This window comes from Callorhinus ursinus, unplaced genomic scaffold, assembly GCF_003265705.2.
Source record: "Callorhinus ursinus isolate GAN/ISIS: 27379988/994484 unplaced genomic scaffold, GSC_fseal_2.0 scaffold11, whole genome shotgun sequence".
Classification (NCBI taxonomy): domain Eukaryota; kingdom Metazoa; phylum Chordata; class Mammalia; order Carnivora; family Otariidae; genus Callorhinus; species Callorhinus ursinus.
Genome location: NW_027397073.1, coordinates 23046760 through 23060630, shown reverse-complemented (window position 1 = coordinate 23060630; position 13871 = coordinate 23046760). Strand labels below are relative to the sequence as shown.

Below are 13871 nucleotides of genomic sequence, written 5' to 3'. Positions count from 1 at the left end.
CCTTGAGCTAAGTTCAGTCCCTCAGCTGGAAGGAGGGAAGCCTCAGCTGTCTCTGACCCTCCCCAGCACCCTGCTCATTTTCTTATTTTCCTCTCCCACATCTGTCTTGTTCATTTTCATATTCCTATCTTGTAGCACAGTCCCTGACATCTGGTAGGCATGCAGTAAATATTTGTTCAGTGAATGGAGCATACAGCCTTGTTGGGAAAATAAGACCCCCTGAAGAATAGTTAGAATTTATGGAGCACTGACTACATGCTAAACCTTCTCCTCACATATTACCTCTCTGATCTGAACTCCTACCTTGCTCTTCTCTTGCACCCTACTCTAGCTGCACTGGTGTTACTGTTGTTCCGTGAACACATCGACCTCATTGCTGCTTCAGGATCTTTACACCTGCTCTCCCCAGATTTTGCACAGCTCATTCCTTTGCATCATTCAGATCCCTGCTCAAACGTCACCTCTTCAGACATCCTTCCTGAGTCACCCCATCTAAAATACTACTCTGTACCTCTCCAAATCTAATCACTCTCTATGGTCTTTTCTTAAAATAGCAATTATCACTAAAATGGTTTGGCTACATGTTTACTGTCTGTCACCCACCAGAACGTAAGTACTTCGAGGACAAGGGGTTTGTCTTGTACACCACTGTACCCTCCTTTACAGTAAGTGCCTGGTAAACAGTAGACACCAGTAAATTTTTGTTGGATGAGAAAATTTTCCTTTAATGCTCAGGGAAATAACATTTTCAACAAGTGTGATTATACCTACTTTTATAGAGGAAGTAATTAAAGCTGAGAAAGGTTCAGTAGCTTGCCCAGGGGCACACAGCAATGCAGCCAGGATTTGAACAAGAGCTCATTTGACTCCAAAGCCCATCCCTAATCTCTACCTCTGTGCTACTGTCTGCAAATGAAGTAGAATGTAAACACACACAGGACATTAGGAAATCAAGGGCCAGAACGGTGGCTTGTGGCTTTTTGGATGAGATCAGCTGGGCTGGAGTGGTTGGTAGGGGAGAGCTGGGCTTCTGGGTGAGACGTGGAATGGTGGAGGGAGGGAGGGAAGCAGGGCAGGCAAACCTTGGGCCCGGGCCTGGGCTTGTCCACGTGGCCTTCTCCCTGGCTGAGGAATCGGTTGGGACTTGCTCCTGGGGGGAGCCGTGAGAATGGAGGGCAGGCTGTAGGGGAGGACGGCACAAGCCTGCATTCCTGGGCCTTTGGGTCAAACCCTCCACAAAGAACCCGTGCCAAGGAGCCTTTGTGGACTGTGGCTGAGGGAGTCAGGCCCGGCATTCTAACTAACCCGTGTGGCCTCCGGCGAGTTCAGACCTACTCGCAGCGCCCCTGCCAAGCCAGCCATCTGTGAGCTGGGGAGGGCCGGCCGGGCGTCCAGGCTGCAGAGGCGCTTCGGAGCCAGGGCCTCTTTCGTAGACGGGATCGGTGGTACGGTTGAACCAAGGGGGAGCCGACCCCGGAGCCAGCTTCCCTGAAGAGCGGGCGGGAAGAAAGAGCCACGGCCGCCAGTGGCCTGGACTGCCTGCGGAGGCTGTGGAGTTCTCACTTCCTTGCCGATGACAGGCGCGCGCGCGCGAGGGGAGCAGGGGGCCCGTCCGGGGAGGAGGCTCCGTGGGCAGCAGCGCTCCCCCCACGGGGGTCACTGTGCGTGGGTGGCAAGGGGCTGAGGGCAGGAAGCGTGGGGACAGTTCAAAGCCAGCAGCTGGGTGCGGCTTGTCAGAAGGCCCCGGGAAGTGAAAGTCCACCAGGGAAAGGAAAGGGGAAGAGAAAACAGCAGAGAGGGGAGGTGGCAACAGCCACTGGGGGCAAGGGAAAGGCAAGTGTTTTGGGAGCTTCTGCGGGCACCTTTTCCTGGGGGAGGGGACGGCAAGGCTGAGTCTTGCATCGTGCATCCTTCACACAGCCTGTTCCCGAGGAGCAGATGCTGGGTAAGGGCTGTTCAAACGCGCACAGCATCCTTCTTCTTCAAATTCCTCATTTCCACCCCTGAAAAGGTGGTACTTGATTATCCTTGAACCCTTTAAAAGAAAAGAGTAACTGCAATTTTCATCCAAGGTAAAGTTAATTACTTTCCTCAAGGCTGTCTTCCAAGAAAAATGCTCTAAAAATAAGAAAAGATTTTGGTGATGTTAGGGTAAGATGTTTTCCCCCTCAGAGTTGAAAGCTCAAACCCTTTGCACAAATATTCATTATCAGATTCTTTTATCACTAAAAGGATGCCAACTCGACCTTTTAAAAAAATGTTTTGTTTTTGCCTTTGATGAAATTTTTATTTCCAGCACCCTCCTCCCTGCAATGTTCCCTCTTGTGCCTGTGACAGACACACTGAGTGAGACAGATGCCACAGTCACTTGTTTGGACCAAAAACTGTGTAGTTTTAAGGCTGATTTGGAGTCTACTAGGGGAAGGGAAAGGCTGGATAAATTTTAGGTGGTTCAATGAATGCTCGTCACCATCCAATTCCTCACCCGAAATAAAGCATGGCACCCAGCAGGCTCACTCTGCATGTTTCCTGAATGAAGGCAGGTTGGAAAAAAGAAAGCGGAGCTTATCATTGAAAAGCACTGGAAGTAGGTGGCATTGCAAGTGTGGACTGCCTCCTAAATCAGTCAGTGTTCCTCCCCAGCCCCCTCCTCAGGAAACTGTGCATTTGAGGCCCTAGAGGTCTGGACTCTTGGGTCCAGGGTCTTGCCTCTAGAGCTCTGGTCCAGAGACCAGCTGTATCACCTCCTCTAGGAGCCTGTTAGAGATGTGGACACTCCATTCCTACCTTGGAGTCACTGAATCAGAATCTGCACAATCATGTTAAAGATCATGTTCAAGTGGAAGAAACACTGTTTGATGGTACCTGGGCCACTTCCTTTCAGAGGCACCTGGTCAGGAGGCCCTTCAGGGTCTTGGCTTCAGATCTGGGCTGCAGGACAGCTCCACACTGCACTCTGTACGGAGGGCTGGAGGCCACAGAGGGTTCCGATTCAGTTCTCCTATTAAAGGAACTTCATTACATGGGCAAGTGACTTAAAAAGTAAAAAAAAAAAAAAAAAAAAATCAGTCTTACAGAAAACTTACAAGAATAGTACAGAAACTTCTGCATATCCTATACCCAGATTCCCCAACTGTTAACATTTTTCTCTACTTATATATTATTTTGGAACTAACGGAGGGCTAGTTCTACACATAGGTCTGCCTGTCCCCTTAATACTTCAGTGTGGACTTACTAAGAATAAGGACATTCTCTTATGTCACTGAAACACCAGGGCCAGATTCAGGGGGAGGCAAGCAACATCGGATCAGTGGCCCTGAGAGGGCTTCCTAGGAGCGTTGCTCACCGCACCCTAATGCTGGCCCTGCACACTATACTTGCCCAAATCAGAAACCTACATGGATTCAATACTATTATCTAGTCTACTGTCCATATTCCAGTTGCGTCAGTTGTCCCAATAATGTCCCAATTTTTCCATACCCAACTCAAGATCATGCACAGCATTTCATTGTCATGTCTATTGGGTCTCCTTCAGTCTGGAAGAGTTCTTCAGTCTGTTTTCCATGACATTGACATTTTTGAAAACTACAGACCGATTATTTTATAGAATGTTCCTCAATATGGGAACAAGTTATTTTTAATCTCTTGATAGTTCAGTTTCACCACCTATAGATTGAGAATAGTTCCTGCTTCATGTTGAATTGAATAAATTCAGACATCTTATAGACTTGACATATGACAGGTGTACGTGGATTTAAAAAGTTAGCTAATACTGATTAGGTTCTTGTCAGTACAATGTCAAGTGCTTTACAGGCATGATCTCACCGAATCCTCCCTACAGCTCAGTGACACAGGCTCTGTTTTTGTTCCTGTTTCACAGGTGAAGAAACTGAGACTTAGAATGATTTGTCCACTGTCTAAAAGCTAGTAAGGAGTGGGGCGCCTGAGTGGCTCAGTCGGTTAAGTGGCTGCCTTCGGCTCAGGTCATGATCCCAGGGTCCTCGGATCAAGCCCCGCATTGGGCTCCCTGCTCAGTGGGGAGCCTGCTTCTCCCTCTCCCACTCCCCTCTCTCGCTGTGTCTCTCCGTCAAATAAATAAATAAAATCTTAAAAAAAACCCACAAAAACTGGTAAGGAGTTAAATGGGGACCTGAACCAAGTCAGCCTGCCTCCAAGGACTATTTGCTTAGTAACCTTGCTAGTGATGCTTACTTAAGATGTTAAGTTTTGGTTGTTATTTGTTTTTAAAGATTTATTTATTTATTTATTTTAGAGAGAGAGAGAAAACACAAGCAGGGAGGGGCAGAGGGAGAGGGAGAGAATCTCAAGCAGATTCCCCACTGAATGTGGAGCCTGACTTGGGGGTCGATCTCATCACTCTGAGATCATGACCTGAGCTGAAATCAAGAGTTGGACATTTAACCGACTGAGCCACCCAGGCGCCCCAAAATGTAAGTTTTTAAGATAAAATTTACATAACATAAAATTTACCATTTTAATCATTTTATTTTCCCCCAACTCTATTGAGATATAATTGACATACATTGTGTAAGTTTAAGGTATACAACGTGATGATTTGGTACAGGTATACATTGTGAAGTGATTACCATCACAAGGTTAGTAACACATCATTCACCTCACATAATGACAATTTTTTTTAGGTGGTGGGAATATTTAAGATCTCTCTTAGCAGCTTTCAAGTATATAATACAGTCTTATTAATTAAAGTCACCATGCTACATGTTAGGTCCCTAGAACTTACTCATCTTATAACTGGATGTTGGTACCCTTGGACCAACATTTCCTCATGTCTCCTCCAACCCCTGGTAACCACCATTTGACTCTTTGTTTCTATGAATTTTAACCATTTTATTTATTTGTTTCTTTCTTTCTTTATTTGTATTGAAGTATAGTTGACACACGTTACATTAGTTTCAGGTGCACTTGTTTTAACTATTTTAAAGTGTACAACTCAGTCTCTTTTAATACATTCACAATGTTGTACAACCATCAGCACTAATTCCAGAACATTTCCATTACCTCCAAAAGAAACCAGTGTCTTTCAGTTCCCCTCCTCCTATCCCCGGACAACCACTAATCTGCTGATCTTCTTTCTGTTTCTATGGATTTGCATATACACACAATGGAATACTACTGAACAATAAAAAGGAACTAACTACTGATATACACAGGAACATTTTGGATCTCAAAAACATCCCATGGAATGAAACAATCCAGATGCAAAAAATTACGTGTTGTAAGATTCCATTTATATGGAATTTTGGAAAAACCAAAACCTTAAAAACAGGAAGCATGGCAGTGGTTGCCTGGGGCCAGGAATATGGGGGTGGGGATTGACTTGACTGTAAACGGGCAGAAGGCAGTTTTTTGGAGTGAAGGCACTGTTCAAAACTGGATTGTGTGATGTATACCTTTACCCAAATTCATCCAACTCTCTATTTTAAAAAGTTTATAAATGTAAATGATACCTCAGCAAAACTGTAAAAACCCAAACATATCTGTCTTCCACACTTACCAGCATATCTTCCTTCATAGTTTGGCTCCAAATCTCTTTCCAGCCTCACCTCTCACCTCTCTCTATGCATTCAGTCAACAAACATTCTCTGACACTTGCTGTGTGAAAACCCCTCAAGAGAACCTCCATCCTCAGGGAACTCACAGCCTAGTCAGAGCAGAAAGATAGGGCACCCAATCCTGATAAACATCAGGGAACCTAGAGGATCACTGAGTTTTTTTTTTTTTCTTAGCTTATTTATTTTTTTAAAGTAATCTCTACACCCATCATGGGACTCAAACTCATGACCCCGAGATCAAGAGTCCCATGCTCTTCTGACTGAGCCAGCCAGGCGCCTTGATTATCGACTGAGTCTTAAAGGAGAGGAATGAGCACATACATTCCAGTCACTTTGAATTTCAAGTTTGAATCAAGTTTCAGTTTAACTTTTTGAAGAGGTAATGCATCTACAGGGTTCAAGAATAAAAGAAATTATACAGTGAAAAATTTCCTCCCATCCAGTTCCTACTCTACCCCATACAACCATTGTTGTTATAAACACATATTATTTTTCCTTCTTTTTAACAGAAAAGATAGCATAATATACACATTGTTTTGGACTTCATATTGTCATTTGGCAGTAAACCTTTGAGATCTTTCCATAAGGGTACAGTGAAAATTACCACTCTAATCATAGTTATATAGTATTTCATTGTATGGATGTGCCATAATTTATTTTATCCAGTCTCCTTTGGGTAAACATTTGAGTTTTTCCAACAGCCTGTTATGGCCAACAATGTTACAATGTGTACCCTCTTATAAGTGGTATATTGTGTGTTGTTTTGTTTGTATATGGCAAGTTTTTCTATGGCTATATATTGAATTCTTTTTTCAACCATTCCACAAACACGCCAACCACTTTCATATCCGTAGGCTGTTTTCTCTGCCCTGAAAGTCTTCACTCAGTCCTTTTCTACTGGCAAACTCCTACTTTACCTCAAAGTCCAGTTCAGATGTCACTTTCTTATGAAGGCTTCTGAATTCCCACAGGCAAGAATAGGTTGCTCCTTCTCTCTTTTTCTCACAGTAGTCCATGTCCACATCATCAGAATGATCTATTAACACTTCATTCTTGCCCCACTAGACTGGAGCTACTCAAGGGCATGGACTACATGGACTACAGTAAATTTATCTCTGAATCCCTTAGTAATACATACCTGGTTAAGTATCGAATAAAATGCGCATTGCATGAATGGTCAGGGCTGACAGAGGGGTTCGTACTGCTCCTGTCCCCTGCTTTCAGCTGCCTCTTGGTCTCTGTTAGTACTTCGAGGACTGTGGCCAGACAAAGGTGGGCTGTAATTTCCCTTCCTCTCCCACCTAATTCCTTCCTTCCTGCCTCCACCCCTTCCCTACCCTTGGGATTCTGTCCACAGCTGCCTTTGTGGCCCTTGCTGGATCTGGCATGGATAGCCGTTACTATAGTTTTCAGTACATTAAAATAAATAAATAAAATGGAGTATTGGCTCTACCCATCTTCTCTTTTCTTCATCAAGTCTTTGGCTTCCTATAAAGCTGAAAGAACAGATTACTTGAGAATCAAATGCACATCTGTCACCCTCAAACCTAATTTCCTTCACTTTAAGTCAAAGGAGATGACAGAGTTTACTATAGTGCTTTAGGAATGTGGGAAATGCTTATACTGTTTAGGGTAATCAATGTTAAATGATTTTCAAGGGCAACTTAGATTCTTTTTTAAAAACATTGGGTTAACTCTGAAATGTCATGGTGCTAACTCATGCCTGGAGCTGTCAATTGCTAGGTCACTTCCGTATTAAAAATTATTCTATTTCTTCCTTACTGGACAGGGCTGGAGGTGGGGGCTCTCTTTCCCCACCTCTGGAATAAAAAGGCAAAAGCTCTATTTTCTCCTTACCCTGGAAAAGCTCCAAGTCAGGGAGGTGAGCCATCAAAGAAAACAAAAGGGAAAGAAAGCTTTCAAGCCTTTCTTTGCCTGCCCAGCTCAGAGATGGATATAGGATTGAAATGTTTCACCTGAAGAAGTCTCAGGAAAGGTGGTAGCTTAGGTCGCTTGGAGTGCTTTGGGACTGTGGTCTTCAAAATTTCTTGCTTGCATGTCTCTTAAAAGAAATTTGAGAAACCATGTTTCTTCTTGTACTTTTAAAGGTCATATCTCAAATGTTTCATCTTAAGTTTAAATAATGGCCAAGTTTGTTATTTCTGGCATAATAAGTATTGGCATTTTAAAATAAGATTGTTACATCATTCTGTAAGTGTATCCAAGGGAATCTAAATATCATAATGTACCTATCATCCATTTAAAAAATACATGAACAAGCTTTTCTTAAAAAGAAATTCTACATCACTCTTTTTCTCCTTATCTTGTATTTCCATTCCACTTGCCCCTGAACATTATAATATGAGATTTTACACTGGAAAGTCTTTTATTGCTCACCCTATCATATTTCCCTAAAAATTAAAAAAAAATCTTTGAGTCGCTAAGTTTAAAACATTCATCTTGACTGTATTATTATTTTTTTTGACTGTATTATTAATACAATTTTGAGGGGCGCCTGGGTGGCTCAGTCGGTTAAGTGTCTGCCTTTGGTTCAAGTCATGATCTCAGGGTCCTGGGATCAGGCCCCGAGTAGGGCTCCTCCGCTCAGGGGGAAGTCTGCTTCTCCCCCCAGCCCACATTGTGCTCACTCTTTCTCTCTCTCTCTCAAATAAATAAAATCTTTAAAAAAATACTATTTTGAATACCTACTTGGTATAAACAACATAAAATATTATAAATTTTGATGAACTTAATTAAAATTAAAATTTAGAATATTTTCTGCTGGAATAAGATACAGTTCAGATCAACTCTCTTTCTAGTTTTCATTGTTTATGGATAGAAGCATGAAACACCCTGTTCATTTATTCAACAAATATTTATCAAGTACCTCCTATTTGTCAATTGTAACTCTAGTCACTTGGGATATATTAGTAAACATTATGGGACAAATCCATGCCCTCATGGACCATTCTAGTGGGGGTAATAGATAATAGGCAATAAACGTAAATATAAGTAAATAATACAGCATTTTATTTTATTTTTTTTATTTATTTTTTTTTTAAAGATTTTATTTATTTATTTGAGAGAGAGAGAATGAGAGAGAGCACACGAGAGGGAAGAGGGTCAGAGGGAGAAGCAGACTCCCCGCTGAGCAGGGAGCCCGATGCGGGACTCGATCCCGGGACTCCAGGATCATAACCTGAGCCGAAGGCAGTCGCTTAACCAACTGAGCCACCCAGGCGCCCAATAATACAGCATTTTAGAAGAGCTATGAGGAAAGACACAGCAGAGTAAGAGGGCTCTGGGGTGTAGCATAGGGTTCAAAATGAGTTGTGATTTTAAAAAGGTTAGGGTCGGCCTCATTGAGAAGATGACATTTGGCTAAAGATGGTTAGGGAGTTAGCACTGCAGATATCTGGGGGAAACACGTGCTAGGCAGACGGAAGAGCCAATGCAAAGGCCCTAACTCAGGAATGTGGCTGGTATTTTCTAGGATCAATAAAGGAGGTTAGTAAGGCTGCAGCAGATGCATCCAGGAGAATAACAGGAGATGAGATTAGAAAGGTAATGATGGGGTGGGGTGGTGGTCCAGATCTTGTAGAACCCTGTAGACTACTATAAGGACTACTGTAAAGACTTTTACTCTGAGTGAAATGAGGAGCCATTGTGGGGATTTAAGCAGAGGAGTGACATGATTTGACTTATGTTTTAGGAGGATCACTCTGGTTATTACGTAGAGAACAGACTCTAAGGGGTAAGACTGAAAGCAGGGAGAGCTTTTAGAAGACTAATCCAAACACGAGATGATGGTGGCTCAGACCAGGAGGTAGCAGTGGAGATGGTAAGGGATGCTCTGAATCCAGACTAGACATGAGATGTAAAAGAAAGAGGGAGGTCCAGCATGACTCTAGCGTTTTTGATCTGTAAATTTGCAGGATGGACTTGTCATCAACTGAGATAGGAAAATTGGTGGGTTGAACAGGTTTGAGGGAGAATATTTTTTTTTCAGTTTGTGGCATAAGTTTGAGATGTATAGTAGACTGCTGGGTATCAGAATCTGGAGTTCAGATGAGAGGTCTGGGCTGAATATATAAATCTGGAAATGTCATCATATATGATGACATCATCTATCTCTGATGGTACTGAAAGTTAGGAGACTTAATGAGATCACCAATGAAATGAGTATTGATATAAAAGAGAAGAATCCAAGGAATGAGCCCTAGGTCGTTGCCGTTCCCTAGGTCTGTGAAAAGAGATAGAATCAACAAAGAAGAAAATAAGACAGGGAAAGAGGGACCAGTGACGAAGGAAGAAAATTGAGATTATATGGTTAAAAAAAAAAAAGGTGAATCAAGTGATTAGCTGTGTTAGCTGTTACAGACAGGTCAATTAAGATGAGAATTGCAAATAGATCATTGGACTTAGGCAATATGAAGTTCATTGTTGGCCCTGAATAGTTTGATAGAGTGGTAACGATGAAAGCATGAATGGAGTTGCTTTAAGAGAGGGTGGGACCTGCTCAGTGGGATACCTAAAATATGCCACATATGTAACCTTGTGTGCATTGTTATGATTTTATTACCTATGTATATGGTCCTATCATAGGCATTGTATTTGGCATGTTTTTGAACTTTGTATAAATTGTATCATATGGCATGTATTCTGCTACAGAGAGGGGGAGAACTAGAGACAGAAAGTATAGAAAACTCTTTTAGAAGAGTTTTGGAATTGAAGTAGAGAAATGGGGCAGTAGCTGACAGTGGAAGTGGGTCAAAGAGATTTTGTATGATTGGAGAAATAACAGTTGTTAGAAGCTGAGGGGAATGACCCAGCATAGAGGGAAGCACTGATAAGATTAGGCAAGCCAAGCTTGGGATTTGTTGCCTTAGCAGAGGGACTGGCTTTGGCTAGGAGCATGGAAAATTCAACTACATAATGGAGGGTAAGGTGGAGAAGAGGTTATAGATGTTGGCATATGGGTATGGGTAGATGAGATCATGGGATTCTGTGGAGACTTTTTTTTTTAATCTCATTGCTTCAATTTTCTCAATGAAAAAGCAAGGTTGTTAACTGAGAAATGAGGATGAAAGGGAAGGAGGTGTAGGTTAGAGGACAGAGAGGTATGAAATCCAGAACAGAACAGAGGAGGGAAGTGGGATTCTGGAGCAGCACTAATGGCCCATTGGAGGTTAAGAGTGATGAAATTAAAGTGAAACTCACTAGCATGATTGTGTTTTTCTTTAGCCACTTTCAGATGCAGGGTGCCGGTGTGGAGTAGGTGGAGAGCTGGCTTGGTCAGGATTGTGGTTTTGCCAAGCACACACAGCAGCGGAGGAAGAAAGTACTGGGGTTGAGGGTGTGTGCAAGGGCGTGATGCAGTGATTGGCCAGGGGTTTAAGCTGGGTAAGGATGGGAGAGAGTGGATATGTACTTTGAACAATCGCTGCAAGGAAATTTGGAAATATGAGATGGTGTACAGAGTATAAGGTGTTTGAAATCATGATTATGATGAAGTTGCAAAGTTTGATAATCCTTCTGTGATTATGCCCATGGGAGTGAGTGGCTGAGTTAGGGTAGGACAAAATCCCTGGAGGAGAAGTCAAAGAACTGAGAGGTCAGGGTATTGGGAAGATCATCCACATGTACATTAAAAGCACCTAGGATTAAGACAGAAGTGGTACTGGAGTGACTGACAGGAGCAAATGGTGAAAAAATGAAGAGGAATGGAAGCGACAATGAGGGGTACTGGATAACAAGATTTAAAGCTGCAGATTAGTAGGGGGAGAAGGGGATGGTCTATTGAGGAGCAAGGAGGACACCTACCCCAATTCCAGGTACAGTCTGAGAGGCTTATGGTCAAAAACACAGTTCCCACTACTTGGGAGGGGGCAGGGGACTCACTGTTCCAGGGGAAAGTCAGGTTTCCTTTAAGCAAGAAAGTGAAGACAATCTGAAGAGAAATTCTGAGGAGGTTGGGGTTGCAGGGATTATTATTTGCATAAATAAATAGATGGTGTAGTGGACTCTGATGGGGCCCCACATGATTCCTGCCTCCTGGCATTCGTGCCCTTGTGTGGTCTCCTTCCTTTGAGTGAGGGTGGGACTTGTGATTTGCCTCTGGCCAACAGAGTATGGCAAAGGTGACAGGATGTATGGGATTATGCATACATGATTGTGTTACATAAGGTTGTTACCAGTGTCTTACACTGAGACTCTCCCCCTTGCTGGCTTTGAAGAAGCAAGCTGCCGTATTGTAAGTAAGCTTCCACTCCCTATGGAAAGGGCCACATGACAAAGAACTGAAGGGACCTCCAGCTGACAGTGAGCAAGGAACTAAGGCTTTCAGTTCTGCAGCCAGCAGGTAACTGAACGCTGCCAAGAGCAGTTTGGAAGTGCATCCTTTCCCAGGCAAACTTCATTCTGTGATCTTGCAGAGGACCCAGCTAAATTTGTGGTTAAATTGTTACACAGTAATAAATAACTAACACAGATGGTGATGGAAGAGGTTTAGTTATAGCAATGTTACTGTTGGCTCCACATATACCCCAATGTGGAGCCCAAGGTGGGGCTTCAACTCATGATTCTGAGATCAAGACCTAAGCTGAGGTCAAGAGTTGGCTGCTCAACCAACTGAGCCACCCAGGTGTCCCTATAGCAATGTTACTTTTAACTCCTTTTGAGGTATACTGCCTAGAAACCACATGTTGATCAATTACCAAATCACCTAGTTAGAACTTCCTTCAATTTTGTTGACAGGAAAGAACTGGAAACCACCTGACTTGCAAAAGAATTTACAACCCATTCATTCAGATCATTCACTTTCTCAACACAGACACCAATTTCTGAATTGTCCCTTTGAATTTCCCTGGAGGTTTTTACATTTTGGACTGGGGCGCCTGGGTGACTCAGTCAGTTGAGTGTTGGACTCTTGATTTCAGCTCAGTGCATGATCTCAGGGTTGTGGGTTCGAGCCCCACATCGGACTCCACTCTCAGCACGGAGTCCACTTAGGGTTCTCTTGTCCTCTCCCTCTGCTCCTCCCCCCCCATTCTCTCCTTCTAAAAAAAAAAAAAAGTACATCTTGAGTTGATGCACCTTAAGTAATGGGTGAGAGTTTTACTTTGCTCTGTCAGGTGGGAGGACAATTTTGAAAGAGGATGCTCTGTCCTCAGGTGATTTCTCCAGCTGAACAATTTTATTAAATAGTACATATATCAGTGGAAGTTCTGTAAATGAATTACCTTAAAACTAGTCTTGGAAAGTCTTCCTGAACCCCAGGAGTAATTACCAGTGAAGACGACACTTGTGGAGGCTTTCTAGTAGAAGAGGTAAGAGCAGAGGATGTGATGGTGGGGAAGACAGCATGGGAGTAGGGGGTAGGACACTGTGTGTGAAAGGTAGGAGGGTGACCAGACTTAAGAAATGATTTTAGAACTTCCCAGTAATTAGTTTTCATGCGATCCCCCAATGGAAGTATTTTCTAGGTGGTAGCAAAAAATAAAATAAAAATTAAAAAATATATAATTAGTATGTGTTTTCTGAAACTTTTTAAATATTAAAGAAATGTATGCATCTTGGAAAACTTTCAAATAAAGTATTAATTTAAAAGCAGAGTTTACCAACCTAGTTAACAGGTGTGTTGCAGGTCCTTGAAGGTCCCTTCCAACTCTGAGGTTCCACCTAAATCTCTTCCACTCACTTTTCGTTAACACCTGACCAAACTCTTAAATGTGTGATTCCTTGACTCTCCTATGCATCTCTTAAGCCCAAAAAGGATTTGGCAAGTTTAAACACCTTTGGATCTAGTGATCCAGGGCTGGTGGAAAGGGAAGGTGCGGCCATTGCCAGTTTCTTCCCAAAGTAAACCGCTACAACCACCTTCACCCTGGAGCTGGCTGGCCAAGTCTAATTTTTGTGCCCGCAGGTCCTCAAAACACAAGGGCCGGCTGATCGCTATTTATAAACACTTACTGGACGCCCACTCTACTCCGAGCTCTCCCGCGCTGCTTGAGTACTTTACTGCAAAGGGATGCCAATTCTTCTGATGAACTCCCTCCAAGCAGCCTTAGTGGGGCAGCGCCCTCAGCCAGCGCCGGAGCCCAGAACCGGACTCTGGGCAGCCAGCCGACTGGCGCTGCCTCACGGGCGCAGGCGCAGAGCGACCCTCCCGTCACTCCGGGCGGGAGGCGGGGGCAGCCGGGAGAAAGGAAAGCTGCGGGGGGGAGGGCCAAACCCTGAAATTACCCGGATGTGGTCTCCGTGCGCGCATGCTCAGTG

At 43.4% G+C, this 13871-nt stretch overlaps 1 long non-coding RNA gene across 1 annotated transcript; it reads right to left on the bottom strand.

Moving 5' to 3' along the window:
* Window positions 1–712: 712 nt before the first annotated feature.
* Window positions 713–13733, bottom strand: LOC112834920 (uncharacterized). Its single transcript, XR_003211074.2, has 3 exons — window positions 13566–13733; window positions 2866–3034; window positions 713–2035 (listed from the first exon to the last, which is right to left on the bottom strand). It is a non-coding gene; the product is annotated as an uncharacterized lncRNA (long non-coding RNA).
* Window positions 13734–13871: the final 138 nt, after the last annotated feature.